This window comes from Ursus americanus, chromosome 12, assembly GCF_024610735.1.
Source record: "Ursus americanus isolate L20-20 chromosome 12, mUrsAme1.1.p, whole genome shotgun sequence".
NCBI lineage: Eukaryota > Metazoa > Chordata > Mammalia > Carnivora > Ursidae > Ursus > Ursus americanus.
The window spans coordinates 44,205,015-44,232,751 of NC_142138.1; the positions used below are offsets into that span (position 1 = coordinate 44,205,015).

The 27,737-nt window shown below is 37.9% G+C and overlaps 1 protein-coding gene across 6 annotated transcripts in view; it reads right to left on the reverse strand.

The window, feature by feature from the left end:
* Positions 1-27,342, reverse strand: part of EVI5 (ecotropic viral integration site 5) — a 190,663-nt gene extending 163,321 nt beyond the window's left edge. For 2 of the 6 annotated variants that reach the window (XM_045801782.2, XM_045801786.2), the window contains exon 1: positions 27,138-27,341. The gene's annotated coding sequence lies outside the window, so the exon portion shown is untranslated. Of the gene's footprint in view, positions 1-8,577; positions 8,627-12,535; positions 12,610-27,137 lie in introns of all 6 variants that reach the window. The other 4 variants (XM_045801785.2, XM_087866106.1, XM_087866105.1 and 1 more) reach the window with 3 other exon arrangements.
* Between the last annotated feature and the right edge of the window lie 395 nt (positions 27,343-27,737).

Sequence of the window (27,737 nt, forward strand, 5' to 3'; positions counted from 1 at the left end):
GTGATATAAGTAGATACAAGGACAGTACATGAAGAAAAAAAAGTAGACATTAGTACCAGAGAATTATTAGATTAATGCTTCAGAGGCCTGAGGGTACAGCATTTAATTCAGTTAGGAAAATTTATCATTGATTTGTGGCTCAGAGTCAAATGCATTTAAACCACATCATTACTTTTCCACTGCTATTAAAACGGCATTTTGATTAGCATGCTAAAGCAATGCCAAGAAATAAGAATTTCAAGGAAGCCTTTTAACAAGTAGGCTATTTTCTTAAAGAATCTTGTTTTTTTGGGGCATGTGGGTGGCTCAGTCGGTTAAGCATCTGCCTTTGGCTCAGGTCATAATCCCAGGGTCCTGGGATAGAGCCCCACATGGGGCTCTCTGCTCAGCGGGGAGTCTGCTTTCTCCCTCTCCCTCTGCCTGCTGCTTTGCCTACTTGTGCTCTCTCTATGACAAATAAATTTTTTTTAAAAATCTTGTTTTCTGAGTGATACAGGATATAATTTGAAGACTTTATTATAAATATTTATATTTTCACTAACAGACTAAAATAAAGTAGAAACATTTCAGTAAAGATATACAAAAGAGCTTAAGCGGTTTGTAATTAAATTTACATTTTAAAAACTTGGGTCACAGCTATAAAAAGGAATGAAGTACTGACACATTCTTTAACATGGATAATCTTGAAAACATTATGCTAAGTCAAAGAAGCCAGTCACAAAAAACCACATATGATTCCATTTATAAGCAATGTCCAGAATAGGCATTACCTATAGACAGAAAGTTGATTAGTGATTGCTTAGAACTGCAGAGAGTGGAGAGACAGGGAGCTATAGCTAAAGGGTTCAAGGTTACTTTCTGGGCTAATGAAAAGCCACTGACTTGTACACTTTAAATGGAAAATTGTATAATATGTGAATTATATATCTAGGAAGCTGCTTTTAAAAGTTTAGGTATGGACAAATTTTCCATAAAATAACAGAGCAGATTATGATGCACGGAATCCTTGACAACTCTCTTCATCTCTAACCAAGTTTATATTTTTGAACATGCCCACTTTAAAACCCTCTGACCTGCTCCACTCTGGACTGGTTGCTGTCTACCCCTGGTGCTCAACTGTCACCTGGGGATCTCCCTTCACTGTGATCCAGGTATTTCCTTCACCTTTCTTTGGGTTGGATAATATTTCCTAAACACCTTGTCTTTCTTCCTTTTTTTTTGATATATTCTCTCATTTTGGTGGGATACCTCCTCTCATAGCTTCCTGAAAGGTAAATTTAAGACAATGCCTATGTGAAAATATCTTTATTCTACTGTAACACTTGAAAATTTGGCTGCATTATAAACCAAATTAGAAATAATTTTCCCTCAGATTTTTGAAGACATTGCCTTCAGTTGCCTTTTACCTTTCATTATTTTCATTGAAGAGTCTGAAACCACTCTAATTATATTAATTATTCTATTTCCCTTCACCTCTGGGAACTTCTCCCTCTTCTCTTTGGTCCCTTAATTGTTAAAGTTTGCAATGAAATGCCTTAATGCAAATATTTTTTTAATTTTATTTTATTTAGCACTTTGATGGGCTCCTTTAACTTAGAAACTCATGTCCTTCAGTTCTGGGAAGTTTTCCTAATTTATTTCTTTGATGATAAACTCCCTAGATCTCCTCTCTTTCTTAAATTATTATTCAACTATTATATTTCTAGGGTTGGATTTCTGATTTTACGTTTCCTCCCAATTTAATCACTACTTTCCACAAGTGCTCATCTCACACAGCCTCACTTGATATTGTTACAAAGCAGGACCCCTCAGTGGCTGAGCACCGGGGTTTGACATTACAGACCTGGTTCAACTCTCGCATCTCTACTTACTGCTGATATTAAGCCTTAGCTTCTTATTTGTAAAATAGAGATAATAATAGTAAAATGTACCCAAAGTACATGGCATATACCTAGCACTCAATAAATGCAGCTATTTTCCTACAATCATTTTTTTCTTTTTTCTTTTCTTTTCCTCTGGCTTATATAACAACATGTTCTTAGGGTTTTCCTTCTACTTCTCAGGAATCTTCTTTGTTGGGTCCTTTCTATGCTTTATCAGATGTTGTCCTCCACAAATATGTCTTTGGCCATTTTTTTTTATTCTAGGCTGGATCAATATGAACTCTGTATTCAGGTTCTAGTCATCTCTACCACTTACTAGCTGTGTTATGTTAGGCAATTTACTTAACCTCAATCCCTCATCTGAAAAAAGTGGATTAATAAGCATATCAATTGGGGTGCCTGGGTGGCTCAATGGGTTAAGTGTCTGCCTTGGCTCAGATCAAGATCCCAGGGTCCTGGGATAGAGCCCCTGCCTGAGGAATGTGCTTCTCCCTCGCCCTCTGCTCCCTGCACCCTGCCTGTGTGTGCTCTCACTCACTCTCTCTCTCAAATGAATAAAATCTTAAAAAAAAAAAAAAAAAAGGCATATCAATCCCCATGCTTTTCAGAAAATTAAACATTTTATGACACTTAGAACACTACCTGGCATAGTACTCAAATGTTTGCCATTATTACATTACTACTACTTCTACTGCCTCTGCTACTACTACTATTACTACTACCACTGTGACTACTACTAAAAAGGCCCATCCACATGCTCCCAACAAATCTCCTAAGCTTCATCAGAGATGTAAATTAACTATACATTTCAAAATTATATTTGGAATCTTGCTTGTTTCTTGTCCCCATTTCTAACAGTTTACAAAGAATTATCTCCTACTCCTCCTCCAGACCTCTGCTGTTACTGATGGTCTCGTAATCAGTATGTTACCAAGTATGTTAGTCACCCTTTGTTTTCTTTTTTTGGGGGGGAGGAGGGAGACAGCAAAGCAAAGTTTATTGAGTGACAGTAAAGTGATAGTACAAAGCTCCTGAAGAGGTAGGGGACCCAAGAGGGTTGCCTTCACCCTTTGTTTTCTTATATACAAATGCACAGCTGTGTAACTACGGAAGGGAAAAAAAAAATTATCAAAACTGCTCTTTGTGACAAGCATTCTTCCTACAGAGGTAATTTCTTAACGAATTTCACTCATAACTTAAGCGAGAGAGATACATGAATACTGACCAGCATAATGAGCCATATTCTGATAACCTTGGCACATTAAGGAATTGCCAAGAAAAATATACTGCCCAAACTGAAGGGAACAGTGGTTCATTTACAAGTATTTTAGCACCTGTTATTTCTGAGGTCTGACACTATTTAAAATACCTATCCCTACAAAGAAAAAGGTATAGTATAAAAAAAAAACTCCTGAAGGAAAGGAATAGAGGTAATGTTTTTTAAAGATTATTTACAAAACATGACAACTCTCAAAAATCTAGGTGATATAATACATGAGTAGTGTGTCAAACTATTAGAAGCAAAGTTTGAAGAACACCCTGAAATGCAGGCTAAATTCACAGATTTTTGCTTCATCCAATTGAATCTTAATTTCCAGGTATATACAACCAACTTCTTCAGCTTTTCTGCATATAAATAAAATGGGTACAGTCCTTTATAGTTTATAAAATAGTTTCACATAGTTGATCCTTAAAACAGATCTGAGAAGAAGACAGTCCCGTGTTACTCATTTGACAAGTATTTATTTATTCAGAACCTACACCAAAAGAGTACTTTACTGGGTGCCGAATACATATGAACATTTATCATAAAATAGACATGTTCTTTCTCCTCATGGAGCTAGTTAAAAAGTAAAAGACTGAACAAACAAATGCAGAGAAAGATATATGATATAAGGGCAACAAACAATAATTTAATAGAGTGGTTAAGGATTGTCTTTCTCAAGAGGAAATATTCAACTTAAGATCTAGAAGATGAGCAAGAAGCAGCCAGCTGTGCAAAGAGCTAGGCAAAAAAAAAAAGAGGGGGGGTGGATGGGGCACCTGGGTGGCTCAGTCTTTAAGTGTCTGCCTTCCGCTCAGGTCACGAGCCCAGGGTCCTGGGACTGAGACCTGCACTGGTCTCCCTGCTCAGCGGGAAGCCTGATTTTCCCTCTCCCATTGCCCCTGCTTGTGTTTCCTCTCTCGCTGTCTCTCTGTCAAATCAATAAATGAAATCTTAAATTTTTTTTTCTTTTCTGTAGCTTGCTTTATTGTAAGAATACAGTATAGAGGGGCGCCTGTGTGGCTCAGTTGTTAAGCGTCTGCCTTCGGCTCAGGGCGTGATCCCAGAGTCCTGGGATCGAGCCCCGCATTGGGCTCCCTGCTCCACTGGGAAGCCTGCTTCTTCCTCTCTCACTGGCTGTCTCTCTCTCTCTGTCAAATAAATAAATAAAATCTTAAAATAATAATACAGTATAGAATTCTTATGATATAGAAAATAAACAAATAAAAATTAATTAATTAATTAATTAATTAATTAATTTAAGAAAGGGGGTAGGGGGATGACATGTACAAAGGCCATGAGGAATTTTAAAGCTTGGTGGGTTAGAGAAGGGCTGTCCAATACAAATCCGAGGTGAACCACAAATGCAAACCACATTAGTTATTTTAAATTTTCTAGAAGCTATACTTTAGAAAGTAAAAAGAAAGTGAAGTTATATCTTTATTTAACCCAAATATATCCAGAACATTTCAACAGATAATATCTAATGAAATATTTTATATTCTTTAATACTAAGTCTGAAATTCAGTGTATATTTTATACTTATAGCACATCTCAATTCAGACTAGCTACAGTTCAAGTGTTCAATAGTTACATGTGGCTAGTGGCCTCCATATTGAACAACACAGGTGAGAAGAACTAAGAGGAGACCATTATGGCTAACACATAGTAATTTAAAGGGAAGTGTAGAAAGATGAAAAATCAATGGGTGCCCAATCACTAAGGGTCTTACAAGAAAGGAATTTGGAATCTACTTGGAGTACAACTGGAAGTCATGAGGGTTTTAAACATGCAAAGAAAAATTTGATCTTTTCTGTTTTATAAAGAGTGCTCTGCAACACCTGGGTAGCTCAGTTGGTTAAGCATCTGCCTTCAGCTCAGGTCAGGGTTCTGGGATTGAGTCCTGCATCAGGCTCCCCAGGGAGCCTGCTTCTCCCTCTACCTGCGGCTTCCCCTGCCTATGTGTGCTCTCTCTCTAAAGAGTACTCTCTTTTTAAACAACAAATCACAGAAAATGAGAGCAGAAGTAGAGAGACTAAGCAGAAGACTGTTATAGAAAGCTAGGTGAGAAATAATTAAAGTTTAGGCAGGAGAGACAAAGAAAATAGATGCATGCAAGATATTATGGAAGTTGAAACAAATTAACTTCTTGATTAAGTGAATGTAGAGAATGAGAGAGAAAGAAAAATCATGAGTGTAATTTACTCTGACTTGAGCAACCAGTGGTGCCATGTCTGTGACTGAAGAAAGTCACATTCTGTCATTTGGCAGGGGGTGCTTGAGTTGATGGAACGGAATCAAGAATTTTTCCAAATAGAAAACAAGTTCGGAGAGGCTCACACTTACTAATAAATACTAAAAGTAAGACTCAAACCAGATATTCTAAAATTAGATATAATGACCTTTTGCTGGTAATATATTATCTTTCCATAATTCAAAAATAAAAATAATCCATTAGGATGTGGGTAAGTAATGCCTCCTGTACATACACCAGCAAAGTCCTCAATTAAAAGGGCTATAGGTCTTTTATAATTCTTTCATATTTTGAAAAATGAAAAGAAAACATTTATCTTCAATTAATATGCCTAGGAGTCTAAAATTAAAATCTACAGATAACATTCTCTAACCCAAGGTCCAAAGAACAATAGTAAAATAGAAGTCAAATATCAGAGCGCCTCGGTGCCTCAGCTGGCTAAGGGACAGACTCTTGATTTTGACTCAGATCGTGATCTCAGGATTGTGATAACGAGCTGTATATGGGGCTCTGCATGGAGCATGCTTAAGATTCTCTCTCCTTCTCCCTCTGTCCCTCCCTCACCCTCTCTCCCCCTCTCTTAAAAAAAAAAAAAAAAAAAGCAGCCAAATATCAAAATCAGTGCCAAACTCCTATAACCAAAGTAACAGTAGTTCAGAAGTTGACCATGGCTACTCTTCAGAAGAAACAAGGTGGTCTTTACATGCTATCTGACAATGACTCAAAATCTGGCTACCTCAGCTTCAGGGATTTAATATTGCCTCTAAGTTCTTTACATCCAATACAACTCTATCAATTTCACTCAACAAATACTTAGTAAGGGTAAGTACAGGGCCAGGCATTGAGTGGGATGATGAGTAAGACACACAGTTCCTATCTCGTCCTATCCTCAAGTAGCTCACCACTAATGGAATGTGAGGAGACAAACATGGAAACAATTGCAATACAATATGACAAATGCCACAGAAAAGTATATACAGTTGACCCTTGAGCAACACAGGGGTAAGGGGTGCTAACTCTCCCACTGCCTGTGCGGTCAAAAATCCATTTATAGGGGCACCTGGGTAGCGCAGTCGTTAAGCGTCTGCCTTAGGCTCAGGGCGTGATCCCGGCGTTCGGGGATCGAGTCCCACATCGGGGTCCTCGACTGGGAGCCTGCTTCTTCCTCTCCCACTCCCCCTGCTGTGTTCCCTCTCTCGCTGGTTGTCTCTCTGTCACATAAATAAATAAAATCTTCAAAAAAAAATCTATTTATAGTTGACCCTTGAATGACTCAGGTTTGAACTGTGTGGGTGCACTTTATATAGACTTTTTACAATACAGTACTATAAATGTATTTTCTCTTATGACTTTCTTAATAACATCTTTTCTGCAGCTTACTTTATGTAGCATATAATACATGTAACATACAAAATATGTTAATCAACTGTTTATGCTATTGGTAAGGCTTCCAGTCAACGGTAGGCCAACTGCTTACTTAACAACTACTTAACAGTAGTTAAGTTTTTGGGGAGTCAAAAGTAATACATGAATTTCAACAGTGCAGGGGTTCAGCACTCCCTAGCCCCCATGTTGTTCAAGGGTCAACTGTACTGTCATTCTTTCTGGCCACCCAACATCTGAATCCCCATTAGTGTTCCAGGATTTCCCACCTAAGTCTAAAAAGTACCATATACCCATTCCCCTGGTCTCCCTTGAAAACAATTCACAAGGATGGGACCAAGGTTCCATATCTACCTATTTATTTCTCTCTTTCTTTCATCTGTTACCCTCAAATCTAGTAGCTTAATACACCAAATATTTATTATCTCAGAGTTTCGGCATGTCAGGAATTAAGCTATAGTTTAACTGAGTGATCCTACTCAGGACCTATCATAAAGTTGCAGACAAGATCTTGGCCAGTGCTATCATCTTTGAAGGTTTGACTGGGGCTGGAAGATCTGCTTCAAGATGTCTCTTGCACATGATTATTGGCAGAAGGCTTCAGTTCCTCACATGAGAACCTTTCTAGAAAGCTAGTGAATTTCCTCACAATGTGGCAGCCGGCTTTCCCCAGAACAAATGAGCAAAACAGAAGATATAATAACTTTATGACCTTGCATCTTAAGTCACACTCTTTCATTTCTGCAATAACCTAATTATTCCACAAGTCATTTCTATTTAGTGTGGAAGGAAACTACATAGAATGTACATCAGGAGGTAGGGTTATCAGGAACCACGCTAACTACCTCATGTAACATTATGGCTATATGTTATATTGTTTATAAATACATACATATTCACGAGCATAAAAATGTTATGTTTGGAGGGAGAGGGGGCACTATGGTAACAAGAGCATTTGTAATGTTTTATTTGTTAAGGTGGGTGATAGGAATAGAGGCATTTATTACACTTCTTTATACCTTCTAAGTTTGAAATATTTCATGATAAAAAAAAATCAACGCTCTGCATAAAGTAAATAAGTATTTTTAAACACACTACTGTGAGCACATACATTAGTAGACCTGTTTTGAAGGACTATTTGGAAATATATATAACAAAATTTACATGTACATAAATTGACTCGGGAATCTGTCTGAAAGAATTACTTGCCCAAGTAAATAAGGATGTATGTACTAAAATTAATCACAGAACTATTTCTAACAGCAAACAACTGGTGGTAATCCCAATGCCCACCAAAGAATGAGCAAATAAGTTATGACACCACCATACAACAGAATGCAGCCATTAGGGGCGCCTGGGTGGCTCAGTCATTAAGCGTCTGCCTTCGGCTCAGGGCATGATCCCAGAGTCCTGGGATCGAGCCCCACATCAGGCTCCTCCGCTAGGAGCCTGCTTCTTCCTCTCCTGCTACCCCTGCCTGTGTTCCCTCTCTCACTGGCTGTCTCTCTCTCTCTCTGTCAAATAAATAAATAAAACCTTTCAAAAAAAAAAAAAAAAGAATGCAGCCATAAAAAAAATGAAATTCCCAATATGATGGAACCAATCAGTTTTTGGTGAAGAAAAGGATATGCAATATAATTCCATTTTTTGATAGGCTATATATCAAACTATTTACAACTATCTCAAGGGAGTGAAAATTTAGCAAGGGAAATAAAAGCAGAGAGAGAAAACTTTCCTTTTGTACTTTAAAGACCTCCATTCTCAAAAATTTTTACTATCCTCTATAGGCATACCTCAGAGATACTGTGGGTTCAGTTCCAGACCACTGCAATAAAGTGAATGCTGTAATAAAGAGAGTCAAATGAATTTTTTGATTTCCCAGTGCATATAAAAGTTGTTTACACTGTAACTGTAGTCTATTAAGTGTATAAAAGCATGTCTGAAAAAACAATGCACAAACCTAATTAAAAAATATTTTATTGCTAAAAAATGCTCACCATCATCTGAACTTTCAGCGAGTTGTAATCACCGATCACAGATTACCATGACAAATATAATAGTGAAAAGGTTTGAAATATTATGACAATCACCAAAATGTGACAGATACATGAAGTAATAAGCAAATGCTGCTGGAAAAATGGTGCCAACAGACTTGCTTAGCCAGGGTTACCACAAGCCTTCAATTTGTTAAAAACAGTACTGCAAGCACAATGAAGCAAAGCACAATAAAATGAGGTATGCCTATCCTTCCGTAACTTCTGTGGTTGTTTTGGGTTTGTGTTAAATAGACTATTTTTTAGAATAGTTTTAGGTTCACAGCAAAACTGAGAAGGTACGGAAAATTCCCAAAACCCCCTTGTCCTCACACATACATAGCCTCCAATACCAACATACACCACCAGATAGAATATTTGCTACCACTGATGAAACTAATGACACACCATTATCACCAAAAGTCCATCATTTACATTTGGGTACACTCTTGGTGTTGTACATCTGATAGTTTTGGACAAATGTGTAATGACAAGTATTCATCGTCATAGTACCACACAGAGTAGCTGTAGTGCCCTAAAAATCCTTCTGTGCTCTGCCTCCCCTCCCCTCAACTCCTGGCAACCACTGATCTTTTCACCGTCTTCATAGTTTTGCCTTTTTCAGAATGTCATATAATTGGAATCACCTTGTGTGTAACCCTTTCAGACTGGCTTCTTTCACTCAGAAATAAGCATCTAAAGGGAGCCTGGGTGGCTCAGTTAAGCATCTGACTCCTGATCTCAGGGTTGTGAGTTCAAGCCCTACACTGGGCTCCACGCTGGGTGGACAGCCTACTAAAAAACAAAACAAAACAAAACAAAAACAAAAACAAAAAACCCCCACAAAACCATGAAGGAAGGAAGGAATGGGGAATTTAAGTATCCTCCATGTCTTTTCACGGCTTAATGGCTCATTCTGTCTTAGCAATGAATAGTATTCCATTGTCTTGATGTACCAGTTTATTTATCCATTCAACTATTGAAAGATATCTTGGTTGAGTTCAAGTTTTAGCAATTAGGAATAAAGCAGGTTTTTGTGTGGACATAGTTTTTCAAATCCTTTAGGTAAATACCAAGAAGCATGAGTTCTGAATTTAGTTTTATAAGAAATTGCCAAGCTGTATTCCAAACTGGCTGTAGCATTTTGCATTTCCACCAATAATGAATGAGAATTCCTGTGGCTCTACATCCTTACCAGCATTTGGTGTTTTGGCCATTCATTCCACTAGGAGTGTAGTAGTATTTCATCATCGTTCTAATCAGAATTTCCCTTATGACACATTATGTGGAGCATCTTTTCATGTGCTTATTTGCCATCTGTAGATCTTCTTTGGTGAGGTATCTGTTAAGATCTTTGGTCTATTTTTAAATCATGTTGTGTTCTCAATGCTGAGTTTTAAAAGTTCTCCGAATATTCTGGATAACAGTATGTTATCAGATATGTCTTCTGAAAATATTTTCTTCCAGTCTGTAGCTTGAGTGAAATTTCTAATTTTAATGAAGTCCAGGTATCAATTCTTTTATGGATCATGTCTTTGATGTTGCATCTAATAAGTCATCACCAACCTAAGGTCACCTAGACTTTCTACTGTTACCTCCTAGGAGTTTTACAGTTATGCATTTTAAATTTTTGTGTTGGATCCATTTTGAATTAATTTTTGTGAAGTACGTAAAGTCTATGCCTAGATTCATTTTTGTGCATGTGGAAGCCTAATTGCTCCAGCACCATTTGTTGAAAAGACAGTCTTTTATCCATTGTAATGCCTTTGCTCCTTTGTTGAAAATCAGTTGACTATATTTACATGGGTCTATTTCTGGGCTTTCTACTCTGTTCCATTGATCCATTTGTCTATTCTTTCACCAATATCCTATTGTCTTGATTACTGTAGCTTAAGAATATATCTTGAAGTCAAGTATTATCAGTCTTCCACCTTTCTTCTTTTCCTTCAAAACTGTGTTGACTATTCTGGGTCTTCTGCCCCTCCATATAAATTTTAGAATCGGTTTGTTAATAGCCACAAAATAATTTGCTGGGATTTTGACCAGGACTGTATTGAATCTATATAGTTGAAAAGAACTGACTTTTTTATAAACTGAGTATTCCTATCTATAAACATGGAATATCTCTCCATTTATGTGGTAGTTCTTTGATTTCATTCACCAGAATTTCACAGTTCTCCTCACACAGGCCTTGTACCTATTTCATTAGATTTATGTCAGACCTCGAATAGATTCCATTAGATTTATATATAAGCATTTCGTTTTTTGAGATGTTACTGTAAGAGGTATTGTGTTTTTAATTTCAAATCCCACTTGTTCGTTCCTATTTACATAGAAAATCAGTTGACTTTGTGTGTTAACATTTTTTTCCTGTAACTCTACTATACAAACAGTCTCTGACTTACAATGGCTTGACTTACAAATTTTTCAACTTTCAGATGGTGTGAAAGTGAAGTAGAAACTGTATTCTTATTTTTAAAATTTGATCTTTTCCCAGGCTACCAACACGTGGTACAAATGCTCTTGTGAAGCTGGGCAGTGGCAGTGAGCCACAGCTGCCCGTCATATGCACAGTCATGACAGTAAGTAACAACAACTGATAAACTTAAAACCATTCAATACCCATACAACTATTTAGTTTTTCACCTTCACTGCAGTATTCAATAAATTACATGAAATATTCGACACTTTATTACAAAATAGATTTTGTGTCATTATGCATATGTTAAACCTTTTGTAGTTGTCCCACAGTTACTAACTATTCTGCTCTGTTTTTTCCATCTTTTTTCTTTCCTTTACAGTTTTAGCAATTTCTATTGAAATCCTCACGCTCAGAGATTCTTTTCTCAGCCATTTGTAGTCCAGTCTACTATTAAGTCCACCAAATGGTTACAACGTTTTTCTGTCACAATACTATAATGTCTTTGATCTCTAGCATTTCTTTTTGGTTCTTTCTTAGAATTTCTCTCTTCTAACATTGCCCATCTCTTCTTATATGCTGTCCACTTTATCCATTTAGAGCCCTTAGGATTATCATAGTTATTTTAAATTATTTCTTGGTCTGAAATTCCAATATCCCTACCATACCTAAGTCTCAATCTGATGCTTGCTCTAGCTCTTCAAACTGTACTTTTTGTCTTTTAGCATGTCTTGTAATATTTCTTGATCATTGGATATGATATACTAGGTAAAAAGAACTGTTGTAAATTGGCTTTCATTAATGTGGTGGTAAGATGTGGGGGGAAGAGAAAATACATCAAAATTAAAATCTGTTCTGACCAAAGAAAAGGACAATTCTATAGATATCCAAGCTCTTCCACCCACATCTTATTTTTTAATTTATACTGCTAGCCTGAAATTGATTATTTCAAGCATCTCAAGTTTCACCATAAGTTTCACAGGAACCCATAAATTCACAGGGAAACTGGCAGGTAGGTGAATGACAGGATATTGTATTTCTGGGATCATTACTTAAACTACAACTCTGCTTATACAGGATTATAATTCCCAGAGCTCATCAACTTCTAGCACCATGCTTTTTTAGTAGGTTTTTGTGTAATAAGTGTTTGTAATGCCAAATGGACCCAGGGAGGTCTTTTCTTAATTTGCTTCCACAATAAACAGCAATGTATCCAACTTAGAAGTACATTCTAAAATGTTTGTTCAAATATCAAAATAGTCTATGTCAATGTAAACATAAAAAATCATTAACTTTTACCTGTACACATTGTTACTTCTCTTCATTCTTCAAAGTTCTGGAAATTCTGAGCCCATGAAAAACTTGATATTCAACTGAATAAATGTGTGAAAAGAAAAAAAAATTACTTATACTCAACCTTGTTCCAGTAGGATTTAAGGCTGGTAAAAATGTAATATACATCTTCAATCTTTTAAGCAGTTTGTAAGAAAGTATTGTTCCAGGGGTGCCTGGGTGGCTCAGTCAGTTAAGTGCCCAACTTGTGATTTTGGCTCAGGTCATGATCTAGGGTCCTCAGATCAAGCCCTTTGTCGGGCTCCATGCTCAGTGCAGAGTTTGCTTGGGATTCTCTCTCCCCTTCCCTCTGCCCCTCTCCCCGTTTGCGTTCTCTTTCTCTAAAATTAATAAAATAAAATCTCTATTTTTTGAAGATTTTATTTATTTATTTGTCAGAGAAAGAGAGCACAAGCATAGGGAGCAGCAGGCAGAGGGAGAAGCAGGCTCCCCACTGAGCAAGGAGCCCAATGGGGGACTTAATCCCATGACCCTAGGATCGTGACCTGAGCTGAAAGCAGATGCTTAACCAACTGAGCTACCCAGGCATCCCTAAAATAAAATCTTCAAAAAAAATAAAAATCAGATCATGTCATTAAAAAAGTATTGTTCCAATTCTTTAAACATGGGAATAAATATTTTAAATAGCAATGTCTTGTGTGTTTTGGGTATTATCAATAAATATAGAGCATGGGTTTTAAAAAACAGCCTGTAAATATCCACAAAGAATATCAAACTATGTCCTTCATTTATGTAAGTTAGCAGCTGTCAAAGAGAGATGGAAGAAGGGAAGATATAGAGCACTGGCTTCAACAGGAATCAAAAAATAGAACAGATACTACAGTGAAAGGGAAAAAAACAGGAAATAAGAGCAACATTGCTGACAAGTCTCCTTCCTTTAAATGTCTACATGACAAATTTCCAAGTTAATTTATTTTCTGTAGGCATACAGCGCATTTCCATCTCTCTCTAATCCCTCCTACCTCTAGAGCTAAATTTCGAAAAAGCAAAATTTGTATACAATGATATACTATTTACTACTGCTGCCACCACCATCATCTACTATATACTTTACTATGTACCAAGCACTGTGACAAGATTTACATCCATTACCTTATTCACTCCTCACAATAACCCTAATATAGGTTTTACTGATGTTTGTGGAGGTTAAACAACTTGTCCAAGATCCATTAGCTAAAAAATGATGGATCTAGGATACTAACCATTTGGCCTCAAAACAAAATCATCTTGTTAAGTGTAAATCACTGATAGGAAGGTGAGCTAAAACTAAATGTAGAACATAAAAGTAAAAGAAAATAGTACATCCGAACACGTCATGAGCCTGACGATTTTGACAGAACAGGGCCTGCCCAAAACCAATCTGATTACCAATTTAAGAAGTTAATTAAAATACTGAGATGGAAATTATATTTGAAAATGAAATTGTCAACATATCACATGAAAATTCCTACCTCCTTTGTAAATAGCCTATTACAGACTGTATGTAATCTTTCTTTAATCCATGTAATACTAGTATAAAAAGTCTCAAAATATCAGTAAAAACCTCTTTTATAATTTTTATATTAACTGGACAGATCTGTAAGACAGATCTGGAGAAACATTTGACATTTTCCTGACTTTAACATTATGCACAAAAGGAAACCTTCCCCCTTTGTAAACTATAGCAATAGTTTCTAAAGAAAAAAGAAGAAAATGAACAGAGAATAGAAACCAATGACCACCACATCACAACTCCATGCCTATACTGGAGGAAAATGGAATTTTACCAAGGCTACCAACTCCAACTAACCTGTTTACCAGACTTAAGTTTTTTTCAAAAAAATCTTCTAAATATAAAATGTCAGTTTGTTGCTAATGTTTTATATTTAATGTTCCAATAATATGAGTTTATGGTTTAATAGTTGCAAATCTGTATTTATAGTCACTGTTAAAGGGCTTTACTAAAGGGTACCACATGCACTCCTCTCTAGTTAACTAAATTCCCTTAATTCTATGGGACTGAGACAGGTCAGAAATACCTTAAGCTACATACAAAGTTACCACACACACACACACACACAGACACTCTCTCTCTCTCTCTCTCTCTCTCTCTCTCTCTTCCAACCCATTCAAAACATCTGAGTATTGCTGATATAGGTTATATGATTGGAACATTTCAAGTGAAAGAAGTACTACTCAGTTTTAGCATTTTAAATGTTTAAAGTATCCGAAATTGTACTAGATATAGCATGCAATTACCCTGAGGAATTAGCATTCATTTAGCGTAAGAATCTAAGAGCTATAGAAGTTCAATTATATTCAAAAATTTAATTAAATATTTTAACTGGCCATTTCAACTACTACCCAGTATTAAAATACTTTTCATGTTTATAAATTCATATATTAATTACTAGGTTACACTTATTTCTTAAGAAATAGTGTCCCTTTAAACCATCTTGATCAAATAACAAAAATTACCATGAGCTATGGATCTGAATTAAGTTTTGTTCATGCTAAAAAAAATGAAGTCTTATTTAATGCTATACACTTCAGCGAAGAATCCATAAAAGATATTACACAAACCTAGAACTCTCCTGCTACTATGCCAACCTAAACCATAAAAAGAATAAGATAATATTTTTAAGCACACACGATACATCAAACAACAATCATTATGTAGATATTATCATTTATCACACTAACATGAGAAAATGATCTTGTAGGTAGTTTTATTAATCCGCTTAGCTACTTTGGTAATTCAAAACTGAATACAAAACAAATTAATCTTGCTATCAGACAGATCTTCCTTATACATTACCTCCCATATAAATTCCATTTGTCCTTTGGGCATTTTTTTAGTCTTCCTTTAATAACATCATAATCACAAAATAACAGCTACTATTTATATTGAACATAAAACCTGTGCCAGTTACTACTCCAAGTTTTTTTTTTAATTTACCATTTTTCTCTATTTTATTATTATTTTTAAAGATTTTATTTATTTATTTGTCAGAAAAAGAGAGCACAAGCAGGGACAGCTACAGGCAGAGCAGGCAGAGGGAAAGCAGGCTCCTTGCTCATGGGGGACTCAATCCCGGACCCTGGGATCATGACCTGAGCTGAAGGCAGACGCTTAACTGACTGAGCCACCCAGGTGCCCCTACTGCTCCAAGTTCTTTACATCTATTATTTGCATTCCTCATGACCATGCACGGTAAATATGAAAACACATTTTCTGGAAAAGAAACAGACCCAGAGAGGTTAAGTAACAATCAAAATGACAAAGCAAAATGCTTGTTCTACTACATCATGCCACATTTTTTTTTCTGGCCATCAATTCTTATAATGAAATTATTTATAATACAGAATTTTACTAGATAATAACAAAAATTAAGGTTGTTTTCCTTCCCAGAAGGGGAAATTATTATTCTGTAAAATCTTTTTTTATATTACCATATTACTGATGTAATTTCCCCAAAAATACTTTTGTATTAAGACTCGGAGGAGGGGCGCCTGGGTGGCACAGCGGTTGGGCGTCTGCCTTCGGCTCAGGGCGTCATCCCAGCGTTGTGGGATCGAGCCCCACATCAGGCTCCTCCGCTATGAGCCTGCTTCTTCCTCTCCCGCTCCCCCTGCTTGTGTTCCCTCTCTCGCTGGCTGTCTCTATCTCTGTAGAATAAATAAATAAAATCTTAAAAAAAAAAAAAAAAAGACTCGGAGGAGAGAATGCTGTCTAAAGTACACTAAGTGTACTAGCTAACTAAAATTTGATCCTTTGAGCTGCACCTAAAATTGCTATAGCTGAGGTGCTGAAGTTCATGGGTAAGGAACTCAGTCTGTTCCCTGACCTCAACCTTCCATTGTTACAAACAAAAAACTATTAAAAAAAAAAAAAAGGATATATCCGCATACACAGTTCTTTCCTGGCAGCAGCAAGAGTATGTACTAAAATACCAGTTTCCCTATGTTTCAATCTAGTCTGAAAAAAGTACAAATTCAGAACAAGTACCTCCTAAAATATATTATATATTACATGAATTTTTTATTTAGTACACACAACATATCAAGCATTGTGTCAAGAAATATGTTAAGGGATGGCTCAGTCAGTTGCTCAGTCAGTTAAGTGTCCGACTCTTGATTTCAGCTCAGATCATGGTCTCAGAGTTGTGAGGTTGAGCCCTGTGTGGGCTCCACAATGGGCATGGAACTTGCTTAAGATTCTCCCCCCCCCAACTCCCCCCACCTGCTAATGTGTTCTCTTGCCCTCTCTCTTAAAAAAAAAAAAAAAGGTACATTAAGCCCTGTCACTCCATACCCAATGTGAAATAAAAATGAATTACCACTATTCTGAAAAATCCTAAAATGGCAATAAGAATCCTCAACATAATTCTGCAAATGGGTTAAATAGTATACAGATCACAGCAAAGTCCTAAAAATTCTACTTTAATGCTAGTAATGTTAATTAATTTAATTACACTGATAGTAATAAATGAAGAGTCATCAAATTAGAGGGGGAAATATATGTTAATCAAAACTGGATAGAAGAATACATATGAAAAATCAGGAAATCCTGGCACATTTATAGTAAGTATCAATGAAATAATTTTTAAAAAGGTCCTCAGCATCTCAGCAAGGTAAAAGTACCAGATTCTATCTACAAGATACATGTGGCCTCTGCAAGTTACTTAAGCTCCTCAAAAGTTATTTAAGCTCTTTTTCCTTGTCAGGAACTTGAAAAAAGGTTGAACTGAAGGTTATCCCCAATGCTTTCCTGTTGTAACGTTCTAGAGTCAAGAGAAAACTGATACAAGCTTATATAAGCAGATTTTTTAACGCAATAGTTTCAACAACAGAAAAGAATCCCAAAATGTTGCACCTAGAAAACTAAGGTCTTACTCCCTGATACTCATTTGCTAGGCTACAGAAACAGAAGTTTTGGGTACAAACCAAAACAATAAAGGTATATTGGCAAGCCTAAATTTACATAGTTACACAATAACCTTAGACTTTCAGAAGAAGCCAAAAAAGCATGTAGGATTTTTTTAAAATCTGATAATATTGAATAAAAAAGATTTTTTTAAAAATCTGATAATACAGAATAAAACTAAAATATTATAAACTTAACTACTATGCATAGCCACACCTCTCTAGGTCTCACCTGACATAAGCAAGTGGGTCTGCTGCTTAATCAAGTCAGAAGACCTCAGGCCTCAGGCTCTTTCAATTAACCCAAAATTCAGGCAATCTCTCTCTTCCTCCCAATTTGGGCTCTCAATTTTCAAACATGCTGCTCTGCCATGTTTAAAAATCTCACTGGATCTTATTTATCCCTGGTCTCACAGCATCCTGCCATCCCTCATAACTAGGCAACTGGAAAGATGTTTAGCTTTTCATTCTTCCCTTTCTCACCTTCCACTTTTTCACTGCAATCCGTCTTCTACCCCACCATTTTACTGAAACCACACTTACCAAGGTTGCTCACCAAGAGCCTCTTTATCTCTCTGCAACAGGTGACCCAGTATAATACTCTATCCTTTCATTTATTGTGGTTTTTCTGATTAGAAAATACATGTTAATTAAGAATTGAAATATCACAGAAAAAAATTAAAAGTTTAAATACTCTGTAGTCCTACTCTCGAAGACTGCCTGTTAGCAATATAGTCTATCTCCATCAAGTTTTCTAAAAAAAAAAAACAAAATCTATACATGTACTAACAAAAAAGAATATATGTATTTTTTAACTTAACAAAAATTAGATCATACTAACACATATTTTTCCTTGAGAATTTTTTTAATGCACCTTGATCTTCTGTCCTTGTATTATTTAGTAGCTTGATCAATGGCCTCCTAGAGAGCTCTTCATCATAATACCCAGAACCTATGAATGTTACCTTAAATGGCAAAAGAGGCTTGGCAGATTAAGTCAAGGATTTTGTGATGAGGAGGTTATCTGGATTATCTGGGTTGGGCCTATCTGAAGATGCTAAACTGTTGGCTCAGAAGATGGAGGAAGCGGCCACAGAATGCAATGCAGGGAATACAAGGAATGCAATTCTAACAGCTGGAAAAAGCAAGAAGACAGATTCTACCCTTAAAAGCAGCCTTGCCAATACCTTGACTTTAGCCCAGGGAAACATTTCAGACTTCTGGCTTCCATAACTGTAAGAGACTAAATTTTTGTTTTAAGCTGCTAAGTCTGTTAATTTATTACAGCAGCAATAGGAAATATAGCAAATACACACACCGCATTACACTAGCTGTATAACATTCTATCCTAAGAATGTGCCATATTTAATTTAGCAATCCTTTACTGATGGCTACTTGGGTTGTTTTCAACTTTTTATTATTATATACTAGGTGCCATGAATACCTCTAAACACATCTTTCCATATTTCAGTTTCTCCAGGAGTTATTCTATAAAATACACCTACTAGATCAAGAAATGTGAAATTTTAGCATGCCTGGCTGGCTCACTTGGTAGAATGTGCAGTTCTTGATCTCGGGGTTGTGAGTTCAAGCCCCACATTGGGTGTAAAGGTTACTTGAAAAAGAAAAAAACAAAAGAAATGTGGGATGCCTGGGTGGCTCGGTGGGTTGAGCATCTGACTCTTGATTTTGGCTCAGGCCATACTCTCAGGATCGTGAGATCAAGCCCTGTATCAGGCTCTGCACTGGGCGTGGAGCCTGCTTGGGATTCCCTCTCTCCCTCTCCCCCTCACCACCCACTCTGCACCCCCTCCCCCACTGTGCATGCCCACACATGTGCTCTCTCTCTCAAAAAAAAAGTGATATTTTAACAGATATATATATATATATGTGTGTGTGTGTGTGCACGCGCGTGTGTGTAATATAATTAACCTCCAAAAAGGCAGTACTTAATTTTTACTCACAGTAACAATATTCAAGTCCTTCTCTCCTTTTTCAAAGTTCTCAACTTCTGTTAAATCAGTCTCCTGATTTATAGTTTCTGTTAAATCAGTCTCCTGATTTATAGTTTCTGTTAAATCAGTCTCCTGATTTATATTTCCTTCTGTAGTGGTTACTCCTTCTGTTCTTTTGTAGACTCCTCTTCATCAGCTCATTTCTCTAGTATCAGTGGCTCCCAAAATGCCCATTCCAATCTGGCTCTCTCCTCACGACACGCACTTCCAGAACTATCTCATCTACTTCCTTTTACCCCCAATTACTACTCACAAACAAAACAGAATTTTTATTACCCTCTTTTCCCTCCAAAATCTAATCTTCAACTGTGTCCCCTCTATTAATGACTGCTACGCCAATATCTAGCAGGCTACGACAGATACCAAGGGGTCATCTGACTCCTCCCTTATCCTCACCACACATACCATAGCTCTAGAATCCCTAAGATTCTCTCCCTCCCTATCAATTTCTTGAAACAGGAATACATCAATTTTCAACTATATTACTTTACTGTGTGTTTTCCCTATTTCAAGTCCTGTGCCCCACTGTACCAGAATAATCTTTCTGAAACTCAATTCTGTTTTGTCACTTAACTAGACCTTTCACAGACCGCTTATTGGACTATAGAATGGTATAAGCACTTGGGGAAATTGTATGGCAATGTATTCTAAAGTCAAACATATATGTGCCCCATGACCCAGTAATTTCACCCCTAGTTATTTATCCAAGAGAAGTGAAAATGTATGTCTATAAAGACACCAGTAATCAAGCATTCATGACAGCTTTATTCATAATAGTCAAATGGGAGAATGGATAAACTGTGTTATAGTTATACAATGGATTACACACCAACTAAAAAGAACAAACTACTGGTATGTGCAAAAACTGTTAAATCAGTTAAATCAAACCGTTAAAACATTTGAATGCCAGAAACATTGTGTTGAACAAAAGAAGCCAGACAAAAAAAGAATACACACTAATTTATTCTATTTTTATGCGAAGTTCAAGAACAAGGAAAACTAATCTGTGGTAAAAAAAAATAACAGAACAACAGGAACTGACTAAAAGAACCCTGAGGGATTATTGGGGGTGGGGGAGAGAGATTCACAAAAGCATATACATTTATCAAAACTCACCGCACTGTATAGTTAAGTTCTATGCATTTCACTATATATAAATTTACCCCAAAAACTTTTAAAGCAAATATTAAGATTTAAAACCTACTTCACTCAGCATTTTCCCTTACGAATTATAAAAAGCCTCAAGATTTAAAACAAATTAATCACTTAATTACCCTCCTTTTTTTTTTTTAGCAAAATTATCACCTCACTCAGAAACAATATATCAACTGTGCCTTCCCCTAGTTTGTAAATTTTGTGAGAGCAAGGATTTTATCTACGTAGAATAGATCACCATTATCTTCCCAATACCTATCATTATGTTTGACACACAGGAGATGCTAAATATGTGTTATCTTTAGAGGTTCTTAATGACTTATTGATAATTTTATAACTTCTTTAAAATTCTAGATCACTTACTGATTCCTTTTTCCAATCTTGTATGTTACATGTAAATGGACTAGCATAACAACTTTTATAAACCTTGCTCATGACACTAGAAAAGAAGCTTCTCCACATTTTCAAAAAGGCAGTAGAGTCTAAACTTTGTGCTCATCTCTTACATGTATTTCGGATAAATATTCAAAGGCATTAGACTTCTCATGGGCTTATTCCCTAAAATTCATTTTCAATTTTCTTAAAGCTCTATCTTCTCACCACCATGTCTTCTAAACTATCCTGATTTGTGGTACACCTGAGGAAAATAAATTTTTCTTCTTTCTCTCATGTATCTCATTTAAACATCATATTATACAACTGTTCATTAAAGCTTTACTTCTATCCAGTATCTATTAACATTAATCTAAAAAACTTACTACCACAACTTATGAGAATGCTGGATTCATTTCCGACATAATAAAAGATCTGTACCAGGCCAAAAAAGACAGCTAGTAATCATTTAAAAACCAACTTAAAGTTAGTCAAAATCCCCATCTTCACTTTTACATCAGTGCTTGCACTTTACTACGAAAAACAAAAAAGAGCGATGATTGATAACAAAGCCAGTTCTGTTCCTATCTCTCATCAAGGTCCCTTCCAAGAACATAGGAACCATCAGTTCCTCAAGGAGAGAGCCCTAATCATGAACCCACAAGACAATGAATAACAAAACCAATGATGAAGACCAGATAATAGCCACTTTGACCAGCTTTAGGGAACACTTTTCAGAGTACAACTGTCAGGATTGGATTAGTACAAAGAACAATTAACAAGCACTAAACCCACATTATCTTTGGCCACTTAAAGGATAAACTGCAAACAGCACAGGCAGGGGAAAGCTCTCCTCAAGTACAGATACAATTAAAACAAGGGCTGGAAATGGCAACAAATAAACACCAGGCAATCTGAAATAATGAGAAATGGGATGATCCTTTCTGAGCAAACACATATGAGGCCACAGTCAACAGGTTCTATCTACAAAGCATTAATTAACCTCCATGTTTCCAAGAGAAGGACTAGCAAACCAGCAAGATAGTAATAACTGCCAATGTTATATTTTAATTTTATATGCAAACAAAAGGAAAATAATTGGTGGAGGAGCAAAGACCACTGAGAATTGTGGGCAGTGTTAAGCAGACTTTTATATTTCACGAAACTTGTCAAAAATTAATTTGAAGGGCAAAATGGGGTTGGCAGCTTTTTATGTTGTCAAATAAGGACATAACAGAAAACAACAAACAGGGGCGCCTGGGTGGCGCAGTCGTTAGGCGTCTGCCTTCGGCTCAGGGCGTGATCCCGGCGTTATGGGATCGAGCCCCACATCAGGCTCCTCCTCTATGAGCCTGCTTCTTCCTCTCCCACTCTCCCTGCTTGTGTTCCCTCTCTCACTGGCTGTCTCTATCTCTGTCAAATAAATAAACAAAATCTTTAAAAAAAGAAAACAACAAACAAAAAAACACCACAAATTTCGTATGAAAAAGGACATTTTAGCACAGAAAGGGATGGACATAATTTAAAGGTAAATACTTTAAAGTGTATAAATTTAGCCTAAGAGAAAACAAAGAGATTTAAAAGATATAACCCTCCAAGGAGACAAGTGAACAGCAGATGGCAACACATTTCTGTATAAAGGAAAGCAGACAACGCGGACTTTCAGGTTAAGCTGGCAGATTGAACACACAACTAATTTTCCTCCCTCCCCAAAACTCTACTAAAGCAAGGTTAAAGAAAATGTTGTTGTGTTCTGTTTTTAGCTCATAAACCGCAAGGACAGGAGAATGGAGGAAGAGATGACAATAAAATTTTGGAAGCTGATAATAAGATGGAGGAGTGGTAACTGACTTTGTCAAAGACAGCCAAATCACAAGCCAGCAGTGCTGGCAACTTAGAACAAGCCTAATATATATACCATATATGTATACCATACAATCCTCAAAAGGCTCAGGGATTGCCAGAACAAAGAGGGGTAGGGAAGACTAAAGAAAGAAAGGAGCAGGTGATAGTTGTGAACAGCTAGAAACCTAGACCCCATTCCTCCTCCAAGCTACCGAGTGGCCCATCCTCAATGCAGCAGCTGACTGGAGATTTATTCTCTCGAGACGATAAACCATACATGGTAGAAGACACAGGTATCCCAACAAAAAGAGGCAAATTATGTGACCTTATATACTAAATGTTGTACAGCTCATTATTCAGCCCTCTTTCTTGAGTTCCCAGATCACTGGCAACCAAACCTCTATCCTCCAAGCACAAAACTGGACGAGACTCTCTGAGAAATCCGACCAGACCAAAAGGAAAGACAGAGACACTGGAATAACTTCAAACAGTCCACCTGAACCAATGGCTTCAATCTTGGCCACACAGGGGAATCACCTGGACAACTTTAGAAAATACTGATGTTAATCTATGGGGATAGAAATCAGAATAGCGGTTGCCTCTGGGCAGGGAGGGGGGAAGACAGAACAAAGGGATATAAAGGAATTTTCTAAGGTTTTCACAGTAGTCTGTATCCTTTGGTGGTGACACAGGAGTGTATACATGACAAAATCAAACTATACACTTAAAATGTGTGTATCTTACCGTATGCAATCATACCTAAATGTTTAAAAAATATTGCTACCTGGGCCCTACCCTCAGAGATTCTGTTCTATTTGGTTTAGCAGCGTGTGTGTGTGTGTGTGTGTGTGTGTGTGTGTGTGTGTGTATTTAAAGCTCCCCATGTGTTTCTAATGTGCAACCAAACTTGAGAACCACTGTTCTATGCAGATTATAGAGTAAAACTGGAAGTCAATAAGTCCCACCTACAAATTCAGGGCTTCCCATCAGCTTTCAGTTGCCCAAACCAAAGATTATCAAGACTCTGAGGAGGGCCTCTACTGCTGAGGCTACACCAAACAGACAAAAAGTAACTTGGAAGAAACAAACTATGCAAGGAAAAGAAAGCTTAAGTAAACTATCTTTAACATTCTCAGACAGATAAAAGATGATATGGCATCCATGAAACAAGAAAGAGAGGAATTCGTAATTGAGTAGAGGAGAGGAAGCCAAATCTACAGGCCTGCATAAGGGAATATGGTCAAGTAGCTGGTACTGCCTCACTCACAGAACCCCAGGAAGGCTCAAGACTTGGGAGTCTCCAGACAGTATGTGGTCAGTGGGGGAGAGGTATGGGGCCAAAGAGCAGGTTAGTAATTTAAAGTCTGCATCAAGTCTGTAATGTATAGATCCTCTAGTTTCCCTTCATTTATATCATCTCATAAATTTATTCTCTAGAAACAGTGACTTGGAGAGACTCCAGACTCCAAAGAGTGGAATGAGGCTAAGGCTGAAAGCCAAGGGATTAAGCAGAAGCATGTATAGTGAATAGCAGCCCCTACCTACCCACAGCCCACATCCTTTGCTCAAGCTCTCAGAACAGTGCGAGCCAGTCGTATTACCTCCCCCACTCCCAACCCTGCCCAGTTTGATTTAAATGTCCTTTTTGCATGCTGCCAAACCAATTTTCATAATAGCACTTACAGTGGAGGACAAAGGTCTCTTCTTGAATTTCTACTTACCTCTCCTAGACTCTAAACCCCTTAAGGGCAGGAGCAGCATCTTAATCATCTTTGTATCCTCAAAGGCCTAACACAGTGATTGTCAATATACTCAACACTCTATAACTCTTTAATTGGTCCTAGACAACGAACGAACGAAAGAAAGAGAAAAGGAAGAGAACGAATGAACCAACTTGGAAAACTAGAACATACAAGGTAGAATTTGGATTAGGTCCTGAATGAAGATTAAAGACTTAGATTGACTGTACTTAATCATTTACAATAACATAAAAAAATTTCAAATACCTAAGAATAAATAAACGATGTCCAGAAAACTACAAAACATTACTGAAATTTTAAAAGACCTAAATAAATACAGGTATATGCCACGCTCATAAACTGGAAAACTCAGTGTTAACATACTCTCCAAATTGATATATATAGAGATTCAATTCCAATTTCCAAAATTTGTTGAAATCGACAACTGAAATGTATATGGAAATGCTAAGAGCCAAGAACTGCCCAGTGTTAAAAAAACAAAGCTGGAGGCCTTATACTATCACATATCAAGGCTTATTATACAGTTACATTAATTAATACAATGATACTGGTGCAAGGATAACAAAAAGACCAATAAAATAGAATAAAGTACCCAGAAACAGATCCACACTTAAACAGTCACCTGATTTATGAAAGTGCCACACAGTGCAGAGGGACAAATATGGTATTTTCAAAAAAAATGATGCTGGGTGAAAAAAATATCCACCTGGTTAAAAGATGGACCCCTTACGATCCATCCGAAATTTACTGTAAATTGTACACCTTTAATGTGAAAAGTAAAACAAAATAAAACTTCTGTAAGGTAACATAGGAAAACATCTTCATATTCTTAGGCTGGGCAAAATTTCTTAAATAGGGCACAGAAAGTAGTACTCATAAAGAAAAAGAGTAAATATATTTCATTAAAATTAACAATGTCCATCCATCAAAACAAAAACAAACACAAACAACCCACCATTAAAAGAGTGAAAAGACAGGGTGGAATAAGATAAATTATGTATAGTTTATAGTTAGGGGTGTGTGTGTGTGTGTGTGTACCTCCCAGAAAGACTCATATCTTAAAAAATTATAAATAAAAAAATAAGACATCTCACAAAAGAAGACATATAAATGGCCAATAAAACATAAAACCACAACCATCAGGAAAATGCAAAATAAAACCACACTAATATATTACTGCATCTCTACCAGGAGAGCAAAAATGTCTCCAACTGACAAGCATCAGCAAGAATGTGGGGTAATTGAATTATCATTCCCTGCTAATTAGCACAACCACTTTGGGAAAATGCTCAACAGTATCTAATACTAAAGTTTTATCATTCACATATCTCACAAACCAACAATTCCACTCCTAGGTATAAATCCCAACCTAGAAACATTGTTTCTTGATCTGTGATGGTATACTTAGTAAAAATTCTTTACCTGCACTCAGGATTGTGCACTTTTTCTTATATTATACTTCAATAAGTTTTCTGTTTCCTTGACACAAAGTTCTCAGAGACCTTAAGGCTAGCATTTTAGAATAGAAAAGCGGCGTCAAGTAAACTCAAGAAAGTTTACTAATAAAATTAAAAACAAAACAAACAAAAAAAGCTACTAACACGTATCAGTCCAGAACAAAGATAAAAACCACCAACAGATAGTTTTTCTTGAACTTCAAGAAGCACTGGATTTCTTTCAGCTAAGAAAGGAGTTTATTATTCTACACTGTAAACCAAAAGATATCTTTGCAAGAAAATGCTTTTTCAAAGTCACCTCTAACAGCAATGGATAGGAGAAAAGCAAAGGAACTATTACAAAAGTTTTGGTTAACTCTTCAATGAAAAGATGACAACTGACTTGATCTAAGACGCCCAAAAAACAGACAGACACAAAGAAATCACGGCAATTCTAAAGCAAACACCAACACCACAATCCAATCTACCGGAAATTCTGCGGTTAATTTGAGGCTTGCCCCGCTAGTCATAAGGTGATTCCGTGATGGTTACAAACGCTCTCCAAGTGCATCCTTGGGAGTCACCTAGCACACCTGGCTAGCCCATCACCGGCCTGGAGATTCTGCCTTGCGCAGAATCCCGGAGGCCAAATGAAGACAACCAACTTTACAAGTAAAGGGAGCGGACGGTCTCACTCCATCAGGACACCCAGAGAGAACGGACTTCTGGCCTCGAGGGCGGGGGTGAAAGGTCAGTATCCCCCACAGGATTTGTGAAGAAGCGCCCCCGAAGCTGCCCGGTCCCTCCACCTCCCTGGGACTCCACTGGAAGACATAAGAGCGAGTTTCCTCCTCAGTGCTCCCGGGAGGAGGGTCCCGGGCCGCCGCGGCCTCAGGGAACTTAGGCCCCGGCGGGGCCGGGCACGCCCGCCCCGCTCGTGCCGCAAGTTTGGTGGCGGCCCCCACTCGCCGCGCCTCGGCCCCGTGTTACGCCCCGCAGAACCCGGGCTCGCGGCCCGTCCGGCCTCCCGGCCCGCCCGGCCTGGCGCGGCGCCCCTCACCTTGGAAACGTTGGGTGGACTCCGCCGTAAACATTAACTTCCCATCCAGCAGGCAGCCTCGCCGCCGCGTCTCAGCGCCTCGGCCCCGCTCCGGCTCCGCGGGCCGCCTTCCCCTCCCTCTCTGGAGCGCTGCGTTCACTCGAGAGTTCAGAGCTGCCACCGACCCTCACCCACCCCTCCCGGCGCCGCCGCTGCTTTAACTACTACCCGACCCCTACCCAGCCCGCCCGCTGGCTCCTCCAGGGTCCGGCCGGCCGCGTCAGGAAAGCCCAAGGCGCAGGCGCGGCAGGGCCTTAAAGAGACCGGCCGCCTCTACCGCATAATGGGTTCGAGCAGGTTAGGGGCCGGGCGGCCGGTCGAGAAAAGGAGAAGCCGAAGGGATTGGGCCGTGGGGAACGGGGGCGGGGAAATCCCGCTCCCTCCTCCGCCTCTCTTTCAAAGCGCCAGCCCTCGGCCTTACAAATTGCAGACTTCCCCAGTCTCTTGGACCGCCCCTTGCATGTAAGGGCTGCTCAGGACACACCCCCTCGGGGGCCCGAGAAGACCCCCAGCTTGCAGCTGCGGGCCTCGCACTACCGCATTGCCCACGCGCCTCCCAGG